The sequence below is a fragment of the Salmo salar genome, chromosome 20 (assembly GCF_965601325.2).
Source record: "Salmo salar chromosome 20, fSalSal1, whole genome shotgun sequence".
Taxonomy (NCBI): domain Eukaryota; kingdom Metazoa; phylum Chordata; class Actinopteri; order Salmoniformes; family Salmonidae; genus Salmo; species Salmo salar.
The window spans coordinates 57,653,577-57,670,356 of record NC_138310.1 but is presented as its reverse complement, the minus strand read 5'-3'; the positions used below and the strand labels follow the sequence as shown (position 1 = coordinate 57,670,356).

The following is a 16,780-nucleotide window of genomic DNA, read 5'->3' as shown; positions in this document are numbered from 1 at the left end:
AGAACATATCTGAAAACCGTGCATGACCGCAGGGGTTAGTCTGACAAGGATACGTGTGGCTCGCCTTACCCATTCTTCTTTACAGGCATATGCTACAGTCGACTTCATCGTCATCATCACTTTTTGGGGGGAGGGTAAAATTCTACAATTAAAAAAATACAAACAAAGCCTAGAGGATAACACATCATCATAATAATAATCCTCATTTTCAGTCACAGCCTCATCATGCAAATAAAAGTCTGTTCTTAATGTATTTACCTGTAAAAACATGGTCAATAAATATAGATCATCAGGAGTGATTATGATACCAAACTACATGGTGTTATCTACTGAGTTGGAGACTGAAAACAATCCAAATATCCTAATCCAGTGACCAGGCAATGCAAAAGCAACAGGCCGCTAGCTCTGCCTGCAGTCCTTTACCTTGCATTGCTTCAACAAGGCCAGATGCTTCCTGGAACGTCAGCAGATTAAAGCAGCCGGAGAGACAGGCTGTCAGTCCTCATCAGTGAAGAGCCCCACAAACCACAGAGTTCTTCTGCGTAGGAACACAGGACAGACCTTCCCCTAGCACTCAGGGCCAGCCAGGGGACTGCAGTTAGACCAGGGAGAGGCTCAGGCCTTCCCCTAGCACTCAGGGCCAGCCAGGGGACTGCAGTTAGACCAGGGAGAGGCTCAGGCCTTCCCCTAGCACTCAGGGCCAGCCAGGGGACTGCAGTTAGACCAGGGAGAGGCTCAGGCCTTCCCCTAGCACTCAGGGCCAGACAGAGGACTGCAGTTAGACCAGGGAGCGACTCAGACCTTCCCCTAGCACTCAGGGTCAACCAGGGGACTGCGGTTAGACCAGGGAGAGGCTCAGACATGAAAACTCTCTCCTTATGGAGATGGGAAGTAAGAGATGTTGTATCTGGGACAGTTAGCGGAGATGTTTTGTACTGCCATTGCCAACATCAGACTGCGCCAAACGTCCAATGTAGTGTAGCTGTAAGGGTGTAGAATGGGTTTTGTCAAACAGAGAGGTAGACCAATGACAATAGATATTGAGTGTTCAGGATGAAGTGAACATGGGAGAAAGCCAACCCATTCTCACTTGGAATCTGCCTGGTAAGAATAAAGTCATGCTAAGTCAAATAATCAGATAATAATAAATAAGGCAGACAAGTTGAACATCAGTCCACAGTTGAGTTGAATTATATGTTGAAAGGTTTGATGCATACATGAGCTTGCCAAAGCATACAGTAATATAGTGTAAGAGGATAGCTTATTACATATGGGCTACCCCTGGGCTGACATAAATCACAATGTCTTAGTTTATATTGAAACTCATCGAACCAGATAAAGCAAGCCAAAGACATCACTACAAACAGCCAACAGCTTTATTGGAGGTCTAGGAATACGTTACTTCTATGTATTAGAGTATAACAACCCCCCCCCCCCCCCCCCCCCCCCCCCCCCCACACACACAAAAAAAAGGAAATCTTAGCTTTAGTGTGTTTGTGTGTGTGTCCCGGTTCCCAAGCGCTCCAAGGTAACCTGCCTAAATGTCTACCGCCATTTAACACTCACATCTGTAATTATGAAGTGCTTTAAAAGGCTGGTCATGACACAAATCAACACCATCATCCCAAAAAACCTAGACCCACTCCATTCACATACCACCTCAGAGATTTAGCAGAGTGGTGCCAGTACAACAACCTCTCCCTCAACGTCAGTTAGACCAAGGAGCTCATCATGGGCTATAGGAGAGCACGCCCCCATCCACATCAACGGAGTTGTTGTGACGCTACCTGTATTTGACATTGTGTTGTTATTTCGCTGAACACTAGAAGGTTTCATTTTATTTTTGATAGTGAAACGCGGATACTCAGGCGAGAAAAAAACCTCACCCCCATTGGAGAACATGTACTGTTTGAAAATGTGAAGATGTTTTAAATATTTATTTTAAACAATTAAAAAAATATATATATATTCAATTTGAATCACATTTTTATTTGGGATACCCCTGACGGCATTGCGCGTACCCCCGGGGTACACCTGTATTCACAGCTTGGGAATACCTGCTGATAAAAGTCATGAAAATGTTGTTAAAAGTCAACGAGAAGTCATCGAAAATGTGTATGAACCCTTAACAGTGAACAATCAGAGGTCTCTACAGCATACTGTAATTCGTGAATTTCGGTGAACAAAATCTAATGGACCATCTTGGAAAAATGCACTTATTTTATCCCAAGTCAAGCACTGATTATCTATCCTGATGCCTAATCACTTTTACCCTGCCTTCATGTACTAGTCTACCCACAAAGACCTCGTACCTCTGCACATTGATCTGGTCAGGGGAGCAGCTTTCACTGCCCCCCCCCCCCACACACACACACACACATTCAGAAATTGTATTTTGTCCCCCCTAGTTTTATCATTGCACTGTGATACAAAACGCGGCTCGGGTGTGCTTTAGGACCATGCGGACACCTCAGAGTGGTTGGGTAGGCTGCTTTCCGGTTTCAGCCGGCTGGATTTAGGACCACACAGACATCACAGTGCGTGCAGACAGACTGTGTGAAGGCAAAGCTTCTGAAAGGCTGGCGTATAGTACCAGCACGGGTGAGATGAACAGAGGCAGCTGCTGTGTGAGTTACACTTATTCTCTGAGTTGTAAAAGCAAGCAGAGCAAAAATTGGCTACTCTTTAGTTGACTGATCTAGCTGGCAAGGTAACTGCTGTTTGACAGAAACACAAATATTTACTCCCAGTGCTGAGCTAGTAGTGTAACTGACATGTTACGTTAGCTAATGTTTCATCCCCTCTCGACTGAAGTGGATGAACTACTAGCAGGTAGTTAGCTAACAAGTAGCTACCACAGCCACTTCAACTCTAGCTAGCTTCTAGCTATCTGTCAGGTAGCAGTATCTAACAGCTGTTGTGTGTATGGAAATGTTTTGTAGGCTTCATTTTGTCCCATTTCAACAGAAGTCAATTTGATGATGTATCATTGTATCATTAGCTAGCAGAGCTAGCCAAACGTTTGCTAACGTTAGCTAGCTAGCTCACTAACTTTAGCAATTGTTTTGCCTCAATCACACTAGACTTGAGTCAAACAATGAAACCAGCGGCCAAACATCTAAAGATTGATATTCCGACATTTTATCAGCACAATTGTCACATGTATTCCCTCTCTGGCCTCTAGGTTACCAGGCTGCTCATTATGGCGCACACCTGTCACTATCGTTACGCGCACCTGCGCATCATCAGACTCACCTGGACTCCATCACCTCCCTGATTACCATCCCTATATATGTCACTCCCTTTGGTTCCTTCCGAAGGTGTTATTGTTTCTGTTTCAGTTTCATGTCTGCGTTGTTTGTATTTCTTTTGTATTATGGTGTGTTTATTCATCAAAACACTCACTCCCTGAACTTGCTTCCTGACTCTCAGCGCACATCGTTACAACAATGTGAGTTTTTATTAGTCAGTATAGCAATGTAACGTTATTGATCTGTCGGTTTCCCTAGCTAATTCCCTACTATTCACACTGACACGGTATAAACAGCTCTACAGGCTTCACTGTCATGGTGCACCGTCAGTACACAACACAGGGAAGACCAGTCTGTGACAGAGCTGAGGTCAGGCAGCCAGGGAAGACCAGTCTGTGACAGAGCTGAGGTCAGGCAGCCAGGGAAGACCAGTCTGTGACAGAGCTGAGGTCAGGCAGCCAGGGAAGACCAGTCTGTGACAGAGCTGAGGTCAGGCAGCCAGGGAAGACCAGTCTATGACAGAGCTGAGGTCAGGCAGCCAGGGAAGACCAGTCTGTGACAGAGCTGAGGTGAATTTTTGCAGATAAAACACTTTATTCTCTCAGTGCAACAAACACTGGACAAGCAAGAATCTTCAAAGATTTAAACTATTTCAAGGCAGTCTGACAAACCTCTAAAGTTGATTTCCAAACTGTATCAAGGGATGATAGAGGTTTTTCCCAATAACACACATCAGAAAATGTGAGGAAGACCTAGGAGACGCTATTGATGATGAATGGATACAGATGTTAGAATATCCCATGTTCCTATAATCTCAAACATAAATTACTGAAGTTTAAGACAATCATAGAACGTACTATATACCAGCGAAGCTGAATCATGCACACAGAAATGTAATTATTCGGCTGGAGGTGTAAAACACAAAAGGGGACACATTTGCAAACGTTATGGTCTCATGAAGGCTGGCTGAATTCTACAAATTCTCCCTTCTCCCTGTTTTTGTTTGCTTGGAAATGTTGATACTGGAGACTGTTATCAGAAAAAAACTGTAACCTAGTGGGTAAGAAATGCATTGCCATTAATTGGAAGGTTGTTTATACTCCCACAATGGATGGAAGAAATGTCAAGTTATGTACACTGTATCACTAGATTAGATGTTTTACAAGATTAAAGGTATACTGTCTAACTTTCATAAGGTCTGGATGGCTTAAATGTAATATATGGAATACAGTACAACAAAAGGAGTCTGTATTGAAAACATAACCACATCAGGGGACATACCTTTTCAGGCAATCCCTAGCTGCTGGGCTGCTCAGTCCTGGCCCTGGGGGTCTGCCATACTGTTGGTTGACACTCTGTTCGTGGCCTAACACACCTGAAACCAATAATGAATGTTTCACTAAGACCCTAAAGCTGAGTGGGGTGTGTTGAGTTGGGGCGCTGCAGGGCCGTGGACCCCAAGGGACAGGACGGGTGACCCAGCTATATTGTATGCAAGTAACAAGAGCTCTACAGTACTATTAGGCCTATGAAATGAATTATATGGAGGGTGTACTGTTTCTGTGTGTTAATGTGTAGGGGTATGTGTGTTTTTCAACAATTTGTTTTTTTTCCAAACCTTTCCTTGAGACATAAAAAAAGATTGGAAGTAAGTTGTGTTGGGGAGGGAGTTGAGTTATTGACTAGATTGTTGGGGTTGGGCATGTAGGCAGCTAGGGCTTGCTGGGCGGTCTGGCTGAAATTTGATATACTTAATTAATAATTAAAGACAATCAAAAGATTAGTCTTTACTTTATTTGTAAGAGTTGTTCATTTATTAGGCTATTGGTTAAAGGTGCAAAACAATATTAATTATTGAATTATCATTGATCTAGTTCAGTCTTATCAATCACTTAAACATATTTAATAATGATCTCTTACCTAGCTTGATGACTGGGCATTTTTGCTTACTTTATGTTGTTCTAAATAGAGACGGCTAGAAGGGCCATGGGTCATATTAGATTGTGTCACGTCCTGGCCAGTATAAGGGTTAATTGTTATTGTAGTTTGGTCAGGACGTGGCAGAGGGTATTTGTTTTATGTGGTTCAGGGTGGTGTGTTAGTTAGGAGGGTGTTTGATTTATTATTTCCGGGTTTTGAGTTATGGTCTATGTTTATGTATTTCTATGTGTAGTCTAGTGAGTGTGTTTCTATGTTGAGTTAATTGGGGTGGACTTCCAATTGAAGGCAGCTGTTTGGTGTTGCCTTTGATTGGAAGTCCTATATTAGTTGGGTGTGTTTGTCTTGTATTTGTGGGAGATTGTTTTTGCATTGCGTGTTTTTTGTGAGCCTGCAAAACTGTCATTTGTCGTGCTTATTGTTTTCTTGTTTTTCGTGTTCAACGTTCTTTAATAAATTAAGAAAATGAACGTCAACTCTACTGCGTATTGGTCCACACTTTCAGACGACGATTTCGCTATATCATCGGATGATGAAGAAAATCGTGACAGATTGTGTAGAAATGCAAGAAATTAGCATTAGATGCCCCCCAAAAAATGGGAGGACCCTCAGACCAGCCACCAAGTTATGTCCCCGCCACTTCTAAAACCAAAGTTGCGCCCCTGGATCTGGTACTGGTACACACACCTATTTTATTTTAATATTATAAATGTTTAACTCTGCATCGTTGGGAAGGGCTCGTGAGCAAGCATTTCACGGTAAAGTCTACACCAGTTGTATTCGGCGCATGTTACAAATACAATTTGATTTGATGTGTGTGTGTGTGCATTCTCTCTGGTTGCCTCAGTGGGGTCTTTACTCCACAGTGTGAGAGTTGCTGCACAGACAGAGCTAAGAGTGGCAGGGGATGGTTGGCTTCCAAGCCGTGTCTCCTGAGCTGTGGGTGTGATGGACGCTACAGCAGAAGTGCAAAGGGCTCTGGTTACTCCCTACTCCCTCAGCTGCTTCACAGTTTTGACAAGCTTGCTCTCTCTCTAGACCGTGAAACCCTAACTTCCTTCTCTCCATTGGCCCACAGGAGAAAAACATAGGCTCTCAAGTAAGATAGCAATCCTCTATCATACAAAACTGTCAATACTTTTGTCGCATAAGAGCAAATTAACAGAAAGACAATGCCAGATACTAGCAAGCCAATAAGACCACAAAACACATTACGAAACACAATTCATACTACTCCACTATTACATCCCTTACAATAACTAAACGTTTCCAAATATGTGATGTTGAGCCAGGCAATTCAATTTGAGTTAAAGAACTTGGGGCCCCCTCCATCAACCCACTAGAGTGAGATAATAATTTATCAATCTGCCCTCATTGGCAGTCTCTGTCCAACAATGCATTAGGTTAATTGGTCGAAATGGGTAAATAGTTCCATTAGACCCACAGGGGAGGCATTTCTCAGGCTGCCTAATCCAGGAGTGACAGGGCAAATGACTCACGTCCTGAAAGGGGGTCCCAGTGGTGCTGTTAACATCATCATTACAGTTGCCAATGCTTAGTGTTTCAGCCCTTTGGTTCTGTAAGCATGTCCAACCTCTGCTCTGTTTATATGGGACATGAGGAGTTACCTTGTTGTTTGCAGAGAGATATTCCTAATAGTACTGTAGGGTAGTCATATATCGGTATGAGCAAACTGATATATTCTATAGGCCTATTTGCTTGACGTTTGTAAATATATAAATCGATGCTAAAAACAAGAAATCAATACGTCAAAAGTACAAGAGTTTCTCAAACGTTTCTCTTGAGCAAATGTTTACAGTAACCTGCACAGATACAAGACAAAAACCAGACGAGAGAGGGGAGTTACAATCCTGTGAGAAGTAGAGATTAGGGGGAGAGAGGGCGTGAGAGGAGTAGAGTCTCCTGCTGTCTCACTGTTTCCAATGGGCTTCATTCATCATCCTGAGATTCCACATGCACAACACGTTAGTCGTGGAAATGCAGCCATGTCCGGACAGATCTTGATGGATTACCTACATACTTCAGATCTGCTCCAAACTGAGACAATGCTGTGAACCCCAGCAGACCTGGGTTCAAAGACTATTTAAAATCTTTCAAATACAACCATTTTTTGGGGTTGTATTGCACCGCAAACTATTACTCTCTCGCGGGAAAGTATTTGAACCCAGGACTGCTCACCGGCAGTTGTGCTTCACTCAAAGTGTGAGAAACTCTCTGGACACACCCTAAATACACTGTTTCAGTAGGAATGTAGGTGTGCCATTAGAAAATACAGTTCTGAGATTCTATTATGGTGGTATTCTGTATTCTACTAAGCAACTAACCCATCATTGTGCCTCATCATAGGCTACCACACACAAAGATCCCTACAATCACAACGTCTTTTAGTCAACATGTTCAATCAATCAAATCTTGACCAACAAAGTGCTGTTTACGCAAGAGTTTGACAGACATGTGCTTGTGTTATCCAACAAGCTTTTTACATGCCTGCAAGCACCACTTAAGTTCTCTATAATAACAGTCAAGAGCTGTCATTACAATGGGCACTCAAGATCATGTGCTGTGAAAATCACAAGGGTGTGTGTTAACATACCTGCAAGTAACAATTGCAACTCGCAATAACCCACTGGGCACACCACGTCATTTCAACATGGAAATCTGGGTAATACTTGGTTGAGACTCAACCTTTATTCACCCACTCAAAAAGACAGCCAGATGTTTGTTGAATTCCAGAAGTGTGATCACTATGCTTTCAACCATCTAAAAGCACAACCAGATTCCAATGGGGGAAAAAGTCAGATATGTGGTTTAGTTGTCATCTAAATGTATTATGATTGCACTTTCAACTATTTAAAAGCACAAAAAAGTTGAACTGGGAATACAATGTCAGATATTTTGTATTTACAGTGCATTCAGATACCTTTACTTTTTCCAAAAGGCACAAAGACTATTAGTTCATGAGAATCCAGATTCTCTGGTCTGATGAAACCAAGATTGAACTCTTTTGCCTGAATGCCAAACATCACTTCTGGAGGAAACCTGGCACCATCCCTACGATGAAGCATGGTGGTGGCAGTATCATGCTGTGGGGATATTTTTCCGCGGCAGGAACTAGGAGACTAGTCAGGATCAAGGGCAAAGATGAACGGAGCAACGTACATAAAGATCCTTGATGAAAACCTGCTCCAGAGCGCTCAGGACCTCAGACTCGGGCGAAGGTTCACCTTCCAACAGGATAACGACCCTAAGCACACAGCCAAGACAACGCAGGAGTGACTTCTGACCAGTCTCAATGTCCTTGAGTGGCCCAGCCAGCTCCCGGACTTGAACCCAATCGAACATCTCTGGAGAGAACTGAAAATATCGGTGCAGCGACGCTCCCCATCCAACTTGACAGAGCTTGAGAGGATCTACAAGATTAATGGGAGAAACACCCCAAATACAGGTGTACCAAGCCTGTAGCGTCATACCCAAGAACACTCGAGGCTGTAATCGCTACCAAAGGTGCTTCAACATAGTAACGGGATATTTCAGTTTTTTTTATATATAAATTTGCTGCAATTTATAAAATCCTGTTTTTGCTTTGTCATGGGGTATTGTGTGTAGACTGATGAGGGAAAAAAACAATGTAATCAATTTTAAAATAAGGCTGTAATGTAACAAAATCTGAATATTTTCCGAATGCTGTGTAAGTGGGGGCATAACACCACTCATGACAAGGCATGGAAGGAGGTTAAAAAGCCATGAATCAGTTTGAATGTGATTACACAACAAGGAAATGAGCTGTATCAGCACCTCATTAGCAGATGTGTCATGCCCACTGAAACTGATGGGGAAGGGGGAGAGGGGCTGGGGGCATGTGCCCCATAAAAACAAACATTTTAGGACATAAATATACACTACCATTCAAAGGTTTGGGGTCACTTAGAAATGTCCTTGTTTTTTAAAGAAAAGCAAATTTGTCCATTAAAATAACATCAAATTGATCAGAAATACAGTGTAGACATTGTTAATGTTGTACATTTTTATTTGACCTTTATTTAACCAGGTAGGCTAGTTGAGAACAAGTTCTCATTTACAACTGCGACCTGGCCAAGAAAAAGCAAAGCAGTTCGACAAATACAGAGTTACATATGGAATAAACAAACATACAGTAGAAGTCTATATACAGTGTGCAAATGAGGTAGGATAAGGGAGGTAAGGCAATAAATAGGCCATGGTGGCGAAGTAATGACTTTTGTGGCTGGAAACAGCAGATTTTCTATGGAATATCTACATAGGCATACATAGGCCCATTATCAGCAACCATCACTCCTGTGACGAGCTTGTGTTTAGAGGTAGGTGAAGGAGTCAAGCGCAGGAGAGCAGAGATGCGTTATTTAATAGGCAAGTCCACAAACACACAGGTCAGGTACAATACCAAAATAAAACGCCCTTGACAGAGAAACCATTACTCACGGAAGGAGGGGGGGGGGGGAAGGCTCCTAAACACACACAGCATAATACGTGAAAACAAATAAGGCACACCCTTAACATGAATAATCCCGCACAAACCTAGGCAGGCAAAAGGGGTAATTATACACACAGAAATTAAGGCAAATGAAACCAGGTGTGAAAGAACCACAGACAAAACAAACGGAAAAGGATCGGTGATGGCTAGTAGGCCGGCGCCGCCGACGAACAGGGAGAGGAACCACCTTCGGTGGAAGTCGTGACAACTCCTGTGTTCCAATGGCACGTTGTTAGCTAATCCAAGTTTATAATTTTAAAAAGGCTAATTGATCATTATAAAACCGTTTTGCAATTATGTTAGCACAGCTAAACACTGTGGTGCTAATTAAAGAAGCAATAAAACTGTACTTCTTTAGACTAGTTGATTATCTGGAGCATCAGCATTTGTGGGTTCAATTACAGGTTCAAAATGGTCAGAAACAAAGAACTTTCTTCTGAAACTCAGTCTATTCTTGTTCTGAGAAATGAAGGCTATTCCATGCGAGAAATTGCCAAGAAACTGAAGATCTCATACAACGCTGTGTACTACTCCCTTCACAGAACTGCGCAAACTGGCTCTAACCAGCATAGAAATAGGAGTGGGAGGCCCCGGTACACAACTGAGCAAGAGGACAAGTACATTAGAGTGTCTAGTTTGAGAAATAGACGCCTCACAAGTCCTCAACTGGCAGCTTCATTATATAGTACCCGCAAAACACCAGTCTCAATGTCAGACGACTCCGGGATGCTGGCCTTCTAGGCAGAGTTCCTCTGTCCAGTGTCTGTTCATCTTAATCTTTTCTTTTTATTGGCCAGTCTGAGACATGGCTTTTTCTTTGCAACTCTGACCTGGGTGGACTGCTGAATGTTGAGCTGGCTCGCTCGGTCGACTGGTGGAAGGGTATTCTCCGCTAGTGGAAGGCAATGCCTCTCGGGCATGTTGAAGACTGCGAAGAACCTCTTCCATGGCCGTCCCCACTTGAGCCAGCTGGTCATGGTGTTTACGAAGTAGGTATCCCTGGTCATCGACCGTCTGGGAGATGCCCTGATTTCCAGCTTCTTTCATTTGGTGAGGCAGTATTCTGTAACATAGACGCTGGTAGTCGAGAAGCAGGTGGTAAGTTTAATATAACAACGAACATGGAACGATACAATGTAGGAGTAGCGTCTAGACATGAACAAACAGAAACAAAACTGCCTGGGGAAGGAACCTAAGGGAGTGCCAGATAAAGGGGAGGTAATGAGTGAGGTAATGGAGAACAGGTGTGCTTGATGATGACGCACAGGTGCGTGAAATGATGAAAGCCAAGTGCGCGTAATGATGATTCCCAGGACCGGTGGTTAGTAAACTGGCGACGTCGAACACCGGAGGGGAGGAGAGGGAGTAGACGTGACAATAAAGACTTCAATGTTCAAGTCATTCTGAATACACTGTAATATTGTCACATGCAGTATTTTTCACATTTTGCATGTAAACTTCATGTTTTTCCATTAAATCAGATAGGGGTCAAAAATATGAATAGTTATTAGACTGTAGGATAACTTTTTTTGCCGCACATGTGCTCCAAATAAGCTTGACACCGATGACATCATACCAGTTTGTCTGTGTGGTCTTATGTTGCATACCATAAGGTTCCAGCAAGGTTCTGCCCAAGAGCAAAGGAGTGCCAGTCACTTCATCAGATGGAGAAAGAAATACAGTATAGAAATATATTTTCTGTAAAATATATTTCCTGTGTTAAATTGTGTTAGTTCACCGTTTAGTCACTTCACCCATACCTACATGTACAAATTACCTCTAACCTGTACCCCCACACACTGACTCGGTACCGGTACCCCCTGTATTACATTTACATTACATTGCCTTCCCTGTGGCTCAGTTGGTAGAGCATGGTGTGTGCAACGCCAGGGTTGTGGGTTCAATTCCCACGGGGGGCCAGTACAAAAAAATGCATGAAATGTATGCATTCACTACTGTAAGTCGTTCTGGATAAGAGCGTCTGCTAAATGACTAAAATGTAAAAAATAACCCCTGTATATAGCCATCTTTTTGTATTACTTTTATAATTTTTTACTGTAGTTTATTTGGTAAATATTTTCATAACTCTTCTTGAACTGCACTGTTGGTTAAGGGCTTGTAAGTAAGCATTTCACGGTAAGGTCTACACTTGTTGTATTCGGCGCATTTGACAAATAAAGTTTGATTTGATTTGTTTATATCGCTTCTCAGGTCAATGTCTTGGAAATCTTACACAATTCATGTTTCATGTGAGTATGACTTCCTCGAATTTGTGCAGACGAGAATGTGGCCTTTGTGTCTGGACATTATCCAAACATACATGTGTGACCCCACCTGGTACCCATTACAAGCCTTAAACCCAAACATTGATTCATAATTGGGTAGGAACTAATGCCTGGCATAACCAGTTCAGTTTATAAACAGCAGGGGAGAGCTAAGCGATCAGGTTTTATTGCTAACACCTGCCCCTTATGTGCCAGAGGTGCACTAAAGCACAACACAACTAACCTGTGAAATGTGAGCCCTGTTGTGGCAACTATGTTACGACTCTGATAGCTCAGCTCCTCATTTGTGAGTAGAATTATTGTAAAGTACAGTAGGTTATTTTTTCTTCTCAATAAAAATTGAATATACCAAATTGACCTACTCTAATCAACTGGTAAACATTATATTATACATGATAGTACATTCATGTACTTTGGCAATTGCAATATAATTACATAGTAATTAAGTTGAGTGGTTTTTGTTATTAAATACTGCATATATCAATGGAATAGGGACTGTCCATATACAAATGGGGACTGTCCTCAACCAAAGTACAGTACTATGTAACTAGCCTGACGACTGACACTAAATTCGTCCACTGCTCTGTTGCTCGCTACATACTTTAGTTTGAGACTGCCATCTTTGAAGTTGTTTGTGGTGACAAGGGCCACGAGGGGCGTTGTACAAAACAAAGTCATCAGCGATTGGATAGTCTAACCAATCAGAGCATCAAAGCCAATGATGAATTTTCAAACTGCCACTTTACCCACGTGTGTTTTGGCTCTGGCCCAACCCATAGTTTTCTGGACCTATCAGACATCCCTGAATGTGTTCGCAATTCAGTGCAGGGGAGGTACTCAGATCCAGACTCATTGCAGAGAGGAAACAAATGTTTGTGGGTGTGGCATAGCATTTTGCGAGAGCAAGGAGTCTGGGTAGCCAGGCAACTATCTCACAACATGTTCATTCAAAACTGTTACAGTACTGAAGTGTTACCCAATTACCATACCATGCACATTCAGTTATTGGTCACATACACATATTTAGCAGATGTTATTGCGGGTGTAGCTAAATGCTTGTGTTCGTAGCTCTAACAGTGCAGTAGTATCTAACAATTCACAACAATACACACAAATCTAAAAGTAAAAGAATGGAATTAAGAAATATATAAGTATTAGGACGAGCAATGTCGGAGTGGCATTAACTAAAATCCAATAGAATAGAATACAGTATATACATATGAAATGAGTAAAGCAGTATGTAAACATTATTATAGTGACTAGTGTTCCATTATTAAAGTGACCAGTGATTCCATGTCTAAGAGAACCTCTTCCAACAAATCTCCCTATGGTAACAGGGAGACAGTACTTCTACTGCCAGAAGTGGGAGGCTAAAGGAAGGTAAAATAAATCATAGCTTGAGGCGAGAAAATTATTAAACAGAACAGACAATGAGAGATTGTGTGTGAGATTGATCCCAATTGCAAGCCTCAGCATACCTTTGGTGTTCAGTCAACAGTGAGAGCTCAGAATCCCACTGAGGCTGAGAGGAAAGAGAAAAAAGGCTTTGGTTTCAAACAGTTTGTTAAAGGACGGCTAGAGAATACACAACCTCCCTGATTAACCAAGACAAGAGTTGGTTTAGTCTCTATTGTCCCGCTATGGTTCTATAACGCTACAAAGCTTTAGTCTCTAGGTTTGAAGTCCTGAAATCATCTAAGCACAACATCAAAACCAGAACCATGTTTACAGAAGCACATTGCAATACAAATTCCAGGAGAATCGTTTGGTACAGTATGGTTATGTGAATATCAAATTGTATTTGTCACATGCGCCGAATACAACAGGTATAATTATTGACAAATTTACATAAAAAAATGATTGCCTCACCATGGTCGTTGCTTTCAAAATGTTGGCTAAGATCAAATCAATTTTTATTTGTCACATGGGCCGAATACAACCTTACCGTGAAATGCTTACTTTACAAGCCCTTAACCAACAATGCAGTTCAAGAAATAGAGTTGAGTAAATGTTTACTAAATAAACTAAAGTAAAAATATAAATAAAAAGTAACACAATAAAATAACAATAATTAGGCTATATACGGGGGGTACCGGTACTGAGTCAATGTGCGGGGATACAGGTTAGTCAAGGTAATTTGTACATGTAGGTAGGGGTAAAGTGACTATGCATAGATAATAAATAAAGTGTAAAAACAAAGGGGGGGATGTCAATGTAAATAGTCAGAGTGGCCATTTTGATGAATTGTTCAGCAGTCTTATGTATTGGGGGTGGAAGCTGTTAAGGAGCCTTTTGGACCTAATCTTGGTCCTCCGGTATCGCTTGTCATGCGTTAGCAGAGAAAACAGTCTATGACCTGGGTGACTGGAGTATTTGACAATTTTTTGGGCCTTCCTCTGACACTGCCTAGTATATAGGTCCTGGATGACAGGAAGCTTGGCCCCAGTGATGTACTAGGCCGTACGCACTACCCTCTGTAGCGCCTTACGGTCAGATGCCAAGCAGTTGCCATACTAGGCGGTGATGCAACCGGTCAGGATGCTCTCGATGGTGCAGCTGTAGAACCGTTTGAGGATATGGGGACCCATGACAAATCTTTTCAGTCTCCTGAAGGGGAAAAGGCATTGCCGTGCCCTCTTCACGACTGTCTTGGTGTGTTTGGACCATGATAGTTTGTTAGTGATGTGGATAACAAGGAACTTGAAACTCTCGACCCGCTCCACTACAGCCCTGTCAATGTTAATGGGGGCCTGTTCGGCCCTCCTTTTCCTGTAGTCCACAATCAGCACCTTTTGTCTTGATCACATTGAGGGACAGGTTGTTGTCCTGGCACCACACTGCCAGGTTTCTGACCTCCTCCCTATAGGCTGTCTCATCGTTGGTGGTGATCAGGCCTACCACCGTTGTGTCGTCAGCAAACTTAATGATGGTGTTGGAGTCATGCTTGGCCATGCAGTCGTGGGTGAACAGGGAGTACAGGAGGGGACTAAGCACACACCCCTGAGAGGCCACAGTGTTGAGGATCAGCATGGCAGATGTGTTGTTGCCTACCCTTACCACCTGGGGGTGGCCCGTCAGGAAGTCCAGGATCCAGTTGCAGAGGGAGGGGTTTAGTCCCAGGGTCCTTAGCTTAGTGATAAGCTTTGTGGGCACTATGGTGTTGAACACTGAGCTGTAGTCAATGAACAGCATTCTCACATAGGTGTTCTTTTGTCCAGATAGGAAAGGGCAGTGTGGAGTGTGATTAACATTGCATCATCTATGGATCTGTTGGGGCGGTATGCGAATTGGAGTGGGTCTAGGGTTTCCGGGATGATGGTGTTGATGCCATGACCAGCCTTTCAAAGCACTTCATGGCTACCGACGTGATTGCCACGGGGCGGTATTCATTTTGTCAGGTTACCTTCGCTTTCTTGGGCACATGGACTATGGTGGTCTGCTTGAAACATGTAGGTATTACAGACTCTGTCAGGGAGAGGTTAAAAATATCAGTGAAGACACTTGCCAGTGTTGCTTGCCTCGAAGCGAGCATAAAAGGCATTTATCTTGTCTGGTAGGCTCGCGTCACTGAGCAGCTTGCGACTGGGTTTTCCTTTGTAGTCTGTAATAGTTTGCAAGCCCTGCCACATCCAATAAGCATCAGAGCCGGTGTAGTAGGATTCAATCTTAGTTCGTCTGAGGGCATAGTGGGATTTCTTATAAGCGTCCGGATTAGTGTCCCGCTCCTTGAAAGCAGCAGCTCTAGCATTTAGCTCAGTGCGGATGTTGCCTGTAATCCATGGCTTCTGGTTGGGATATGTACGCACGGTCACTGTGGGGACGACATCGTCAATGTTTTTGATGAAGCCGGTGATTGAGGTGGTATACTCCTCAATGCCATTGGATGAATCCCGTAACATATTCCAGTCTGTGCTAGCAAAACAGTCCTGTAGCATAGCATCTGTGTCATCTGACCACTTCTGTATTGAGCGAGTCACTCGTAGTTACAGCTTTAGTTTTTGCTTGTAAGCAGGAATCAGGAGCATATAATTATGGTCAGATTTGCCAAATGCATTGCGAGGGAGGGAGATCTTTGTATGTCTCTGTGCGTGGAGTAAAGGTGGTCTAGAGTTTTCTTTCCTCTGGTTGCACATGTGACATGCTGGTAAAATTACAGTCCCCGGCCACTAGGAGTGCCGCTTCTGGATGAGCATTTTCTTGTTTGCTTATGGCCTTACACAGCTCGTTGAGTGCGGTCTTAGTGCCAACATCGGTTTGTGGTGGTAAATAGACGGCTACAAATAATATAGATGAAAACTCTCTTGGTAGATAGTGTGGTCTAGAACTTATCATGAGGTACTCTACCTCAGGCGAGCAATACCTCGAGACTTCTTTAATATTAGGCATCACGCACCAGCTGTTATTGACAAATAGACACCCACCTCTCGTCTTACCAGACGTAGCTGTTCTGTCCTACCGATGCACGAAAAACCCAGCCAGTTCTATATTATCTGTGTCGTTGTTCAGTCACGACTCGGTGAAATATAAGGTATTACAGTTTTTAATGTCCCATTGGTAGGATAATCTCGAACGGAGATCATACAGCAACACTTGGCCCATACATCAATGACAAAACTTCTGTTATTGTATTTGAGTGTTACCTGAGTGTGGGCAAGTTTGGGATGTTCCATCCCATTAGTTTGAAAAGCTTCAACTTACATTTCTCAAAATGACAGTCCTGAGAATGAGAAATGGTGTCCTGGAGCGGCTCCAGAGGGAGTGTTGTTTCAGGCTGG

At 42.9% G+C, this 16,780-nt stretch overlaps 1 long non-coding RNA gene across 1 annotated transcript; it reads left to right on the top strand.

Annotated features, from left to right (window-relative positions):
• Positions 1-2,532: 2,532 nt before the first annotated feature.
• On the top strand, positions 2,533-5,665 carry LOC145862433 (uncharacterized). Its single transcript, XR_014381894.1, has 2 exons — positions 2,533-2,627; positions 3,185-5,665. It is a non-coding gene; the product is annotated as an uncharacterized LOC145862433 (long non-coding RNA).
• The last annotated feature ends 11,115 nt before the right edge of the window (positions 5,666-16,780 follow it).